Here is a 6,233-nt window from a genome sequence, read left to right as displayed (position 1 = left end):
CTATATTTCAGCAGAGACCTTCTCAAGTAGGCTACCAGAACTCTCAACATTTCCCCACAGCACACCACCCTGTGGAGGCTCCAGGGAAACAGAAACAAGCACAGACTGAGCAGTTCATCAACAACACAGTGTTCATGCCACTGCTCAGAATGGCTGAATGTGAAGCCATAGCTATTCAATGTGGCTGCATGGGAAATGAAGGAGACTGAGTCTTTCCTTTTCTCAAAAACTGACAACGAAATAAGTAATTACATAATGTACATAATGACAGCATTTGCAGTTCAGAGGAGAACTCCTAATCTAGTGGCAGTCGGTCAGCCATTGTGCTGGAAGAAAGAGGCCCAAGTCCGAAACCAGATTAAGTCAGCAGCTGGCTAAGGGAATGGGACCCTGGCTGTGTGCCTCAGCCTCTTCATTTATAAGGTGGGCTTGAGACCCTGGCAGTAGAGAGTGGCCTACTCTTTATAAACTCCATCTGCAGGGGCTGGGCATGTAGCTCAGTAGTAGAGATGTTGCTATGTGTAATACCCTGGGATGTATCATCAACACTGAAAAAAAAATTTTAAAAAATAGAATTATAAACTGCAGATGGTTGGGGTGGGATTTCACAGTGAGAACTGCCTCCCTGCTTGCAAACACCTTTGTATACCAGGCTCCTCCTGGAGGTCCCGGCAATCTGGTGTATATGTTTATATCCCATCTAGTTGTCCTGAAAGGTCAAGATCCCCGAAAGCAATTAACAATTTTTATTAGTATGACATTTTTTTTCCTGTAAAAGTTTCCCAAACCTAAACAAGCACATTGCCATTCTTGTGTAATGATCAGCCAAATTCTAGCAATTTCAGGAAAGACAGGAGTCTGTTGGATTTAAAACCTAGATTCTTACATAATCTAAACTCTCAGAACATCAGAAAATGGTGTGAGGAAAACAGATACTTACTGGAAATTATGATTTGGGCTATGATTTGGACCTAAATGAATAAAGCAAAAAGCTAGGTTATTAATACTTCATGATCCAGAGTACAACTGCAGGAATGGTCACATGCTGTATGCACAAGTTCAGAAAGAAGGAAAGAGATTACCAGGGAAATTTAAAATACACTGACATGAAAAGATATCTAAATACATACTGCTTTCAAGTCATGCTGATGGTAAACAAGGTGGGCACCCATGGGTAGTTTTGTGGTCAGTTGTCCTCATGCCTTGGGCTCTGCTTGGCTCATAAGTACACCCCATAATGTCAGAAATCATTAAAACAACAACAACAACAACATCAAAAGAAGGGGTGTTTCTATTTATATGAATACTTTGGGGGCTATTTCAGGAATTGCTGCTGTCCCATCTCTCTCCTCATCTAAACATCACACACAAAGCTTGTTTTACTAATTGTGTATAATGGTGTGGACTTGGAAGACAGGCCTGGGGCATTCATAGTGTGGGACTTTCCCACAACCGGGACTAAAGGAATACATTCTTTCTTGCCATTCAATTCCTTCACCCCATGTGACAAGCACTCTGTCTTCTTGCCCCAGCTGGGCCAGGTGTGCATGGAGCAGGGAGGTGCATGCAGTTTTACATAATCTTGGCAGACTCTGGCAAGTGAGCTGAGACCCGTGTGACAGAATCCAACACTCACCTGGCCATCTGCAGTGTGGCCAGCCTCCCCATAGACTCCTGAACTGCTGAAATGTGGCCTTTCCTCTGAATGATCCAGTTCACCTTGTGTGTCTGGGATTCTTTTCTGGGCTCCATGTTTACAGACCACTCCATCTGTGTCTATTTTCTGTTATTACTAGTAAATGGGTAATAGGTTAAGCCAGTTTGTCACTCTCTGACAAACTCACAAATCAATTCAGCAAAATAGCAAGATACAAAATTGACACCCATAAATCAATTGTATCTATCTTATCATTTAATATTTAAAATAAATTGTTAGATATATAATAAGATTAGTTTGTTGATAGTATAATTATTTCATTTGCCATGTGAAGAAAGTGATTTGAAAAAAGCTAAGGGATTGTCTAGGTCAGCATCAGCTGAAGACATTGCTCTTTTCTCTTCACTGAATTTCCTCCCCAGGCTACCCATGCTCCCTTGAATGGTTCTCATTTTTTTATGGCAATATAGATTGTTTTCTACTTGGATGAAGCCCAAAATTGATATGTCCCAAAACGATCTCTATAACTCACTTTAGATTTTTTGCTCAAATTAGTGCCATGCCCATATCTATCCCCGTGTCTTGGTGAACAGTTTTTAAGTTGGGTTAACTTTAGGATATCTTTTGCCCTAAACTCCCCTAGAATTTCAATTGCTATTCTGATATTTCACTCTAAGTATGGTGTTTTATTTTTGCAATGTGTTGTGCTAACTGCCACTGCTTTGATTCTTTCTCATTTTTTAAATTATAAAAAGGCAAGGCTGTGAGACTAAAATATGAGGATGGAACTAAGAATAGAGGACATTGGTCATCAGCAAATGAGAAAGAAAGTTTAAAATTAAAATATAGGTAGCTGTCTTATAATAGTGCTTTAGTCATCTCTTTGAAGTAGCCCTTCCTGTATACAGAAGGCACTGTTGCTGAACCATGGTACCTCACATGCTGTGCTACTCAGCCTCCTCACCTCTTCTGTGTAATCATCTATCTAGAATCCCACATTACTGATTAATTTTGCAATGGGCCTGATGTTTGGCTAATGAAAAGCAGATTAGGAAAAAATGAAATTATTTCTTTTATTCTCTTTGTTTGTTTCTGCTAAGGAATACCCATTGCTACTCTTAACCAAAAAATCTTGCCTTGATAGTCAATATATAATTTAATCATTTGGGGATTGATACATAATTATTTGGGGTTTTTTCTTAGTCAATTTGAGGTTTCCTTAGAATTCTTGACCAGGCCACAAACCCTTTTTCTCTGTGAATCCCCTAAACTTTTCTGATATTCTTTGCTCTGGAAAGTTTTGGTCTCCTAATATTCAGAAAACAAATTCTGTGCTCCAAGTAATTGATGTCACTCCACAGTCTGACCATGAAAAAGCATTTTGTTCTTAAGAATCTGAAATAGTGGCCAGTCGGGATGAGTGGAGGAGAAACAGAAACCCCTGTGGGTTGTGAGGTTGCCCCTGGTGGCGGCAGCGACAAGAAAAGGGACTCGCTGGGGACTGCGGGCTCAGCACTATCATTATCAAGGATCTTGGAGAAATTCATTCAAGGCTTTTGGATCACAGACCAGTTATTCAAGGTGAAACTCGTTATTATTTTGTATAATAATTTGAAGAAAAATGTGGTCTTAGCAAAGACGTGGTCTTTGCTGAAGAATGTGTGTTCTTGAAAATTGGAAGACTATGATCCAAGAAACAAATGAACGTACTCTTCCCAAATGCAGACAAATGATGCAGGACAACTTGAAAGAAGTTCTCCAGAGATTGCAAGCATCTAATGACTCCGTCTGTAGACTCTAGCAGAGGGAACAGGAATGAAGAAAGATGTATCATGACCACTTAATAGCTACTGAGAAACAGCATCAACTCCAGTGGGAGGATTTCATGAAAGAACAACCCCACTGTCATGCTGAGGTGTATGAAAAACACAGAAGAACCATGGAGAGGCTTAAAGAGCAATATGCTGAGATGGAGAAGGGACTAGCAAAATTCTCAATTTTTTAAGAACTTGAACCACAACATTGACAAATGAAGGAGAAGATATTGACTCCTCCACAAAATACTTCCACCAAAATTTAGCCTCTGCTTCAAGCTTAGAATACCTTCAGTGGCACTTTACAGAGGCACACAGAGAAACTGCAGCTGGAGCCTGACTGAATGGCCAATAGAAGAGTGCTCTACCATTCCTGTTTTAAGTGCCTAAATATGATCATTTGAATGGGGAAGGAGAGGGGGAAAATGGGATGAATTTACCCTTTGTCAGAATTTGATTTGTTTTCTGATCAAATTCTGATTAGCTGAGAGAACTATAACTACAGACTTCTTAGATAATTCAACTCATTCTCATAGAGGGTTGATGTTAATTACTGTAGCTTAAAGGCAGGTAGTGAGAGACATAGGGATGCATGAAGTGTAATTCCATGAGTAATGTAAACAAACAGCTGGCCTTGGAACAAAGATCACATTTAAAAGACGGAATGATCAAAGCATTGTCTCCACTATGACAAAGATAGCTGCAGTGTTGCTGGCACTGCCTGTTGGGAAAGATCAGATTTTGCAGTGCAGCAGAGTGCCCTGCATTTCCCTGGAGGACAAGATGCATGTGTGTTAAGCTTTGTGGCCTTACAGCTCTTAGTATTTTCATCTTTTGAAACATGCTTAGGAGGAAAAGCTTACCAAACATATATTTTGGCTTTTAGCCTTTTTCCAAGAACCACAATCTTGCTCATAGTATTTACCTCATTTTTGTGTCTGTTTTTCTGTGGATAAGCTTTATAAGATAAATAATGTCTATACATGTTCAATTGTTTAATGAGTAATCAGCAACTTCTGCCAAGGAGTTCCTCTGGAACCATATAAGCATTCTGGCTCTGAATGAACCAGAAGTGTTTGTCCATGTGGCAAATGATCCATGTTAAATGTGAATTCTTTTTAATGTTCACGTCTGTTCTCATAAGCAGGTGTATTATGATGAAATGTACCAATTTTGTCATCACTGTGATTCTTAAAATTCTGCATTTAGAAATTGAATTGAAGAACTAAGTTGATTTTGTTTGCCATACACCAAGCAAAAGTAAATGCAATAATTTCAAGAAATTTATGGAAAATTAATTTGAGGTATGGACAAATCTTTGTAATAGTTTTCATTACTTTTAAGTCAAGAAGGGTACAAGAAAGAAAATATCTAACTCTCTCATCTTATCTCAGTGTTGTGACTGCAGAAAACTGACAATGCTTGACTGTGTAAACTTATGGCTTACTGTCAAAGCTTCATTCTTGGCTGCATGTTGAAAATGTGATTAAAGTTAATAGAGGAGATGAAAAAGAAAAGAATCTGAAATAGAAAAATTGTTTTGGAAACTCTATATTGAGCAATTTTTTGAAAATTGAAAAAACTAGATTTTTCTAGGTGTTATAAACCACTGTACATCAAAATTTGATTAATTCTTTTAGTATAGACCACATGGAAACTTCAAATATCCAGCAATAAATGTGGATTGAATTTTTCTCTGTTACTATTCAAACAATGATTTTTATCCTCTATATATCTTTAAAAAATGAAAGTTATATTTCTATTCCCCAATCTAGAAAATGTTATTTTCACAGTGAATGATTTCTATTAAAAGATATTAAAAATCATAATAAATATTTCTCAACAATTCTAATGACTATTAGAATAACCACTTTTTTGTTTTGCATTTGTCATGCTACATTAAAGCATATAAAAATAACTTTATCAGCTACATAGAAACTAAAGATGGTTTGAAATGCAATCAATTTTACCTTAGACTAAAAGGAAAGAAAACACTACTCTTAATCCATATTTAAGTAAATAATGGACTTTACAATATATGGAAAACATGTTTATCAAGATAGCTAATGCTAATGTAAGTTTTCATAGGAACTATAAAGAGGGGAGATATTGCAGTTGTTAGTTTTGTCTACATTGCTATTGACATTAGAAAGCATATTTTATATTATATTACATTTAGGGGGAATTTGGGGGTAAATTTGTTAGCAGTCTGTCCTTTAGGAGTCAGACTATTCTGTGTTTTTATTAATATCACTGGCTATACTATAAATTGGCTATACTATTCAGACACCACAGACTGTATTTTTTCTGAAGAACGAGATGTACATCCTACATATCCCCCTATATAATAGATTTTAAAGCACTATTTTATATTTAGAAAAATCAGTATATTTAAGGATGTTTGTGATTATAGCTTAAAAATTAAGATGGAAGACTCAAATAAGAAATGTTAAATAGAATCATAATTATACTCTTAGTGATTATTGTAATTAAATTCACTCTGTGTTTTACTTGTGAATTACTTGACATTGAGACAACACTGATGAAATTTCTACTGCTCTGAAAGATTGAGAACAAATTAATTTTTAAAAAATCTACTGGCAATTTAATATGCATATTAATTGATACTTAACTTTATGCACTGAAATTGTTTCCTGAAAAATTAATTACCTTATCCTCCATATGGGTTAATTATGAAGTAATACAATTTGAAATTGAAAGTATAAATGGTTTTGATTAATTATATTGTAATAATTAATAAT

The 6,233-nt window shown here is 36.4% G+C and overlaps 1 pseudogene; it reads left to right on the top strand.

Annotated features, from left to right (window-relative positions):
- The first annotated feature begins 3,073 nt into the window (after positions 1–3,073).
- On the top strand, positions 3,074–3,538 carry LOC143382972 (biogenesis of lysosome-related organelles complex 1 subunit 5-like; annotated as a pseudogene).
- Positions 3,539–6,233: the final 2,695 nt, after the last annotated feature.

The sequence above is a fragment of the Callospermophilus lateralis genome, unplaced genomic scaffold (assembly GCF_048772815.1).
Source record: "Callospermophilus lateralis isolate mCalLat2 unplaced genomic scaffold, mCalLat2.hap1 Scaffold_962, whole genome shotgun sequence".
Taxonomy (NCBI): domain Eukaryota; kingdom Metazoa; phylum Chordata; class Mammalia; order Rodentia; family Sciuridae; genus Callospermophilus; species Callospermophilus lateralis.
The sequence above is the reverse complement of the archived record's forward strand: the minus strand, read 5'-3'. Positions and strand labels throughout refer to the sequence as shown.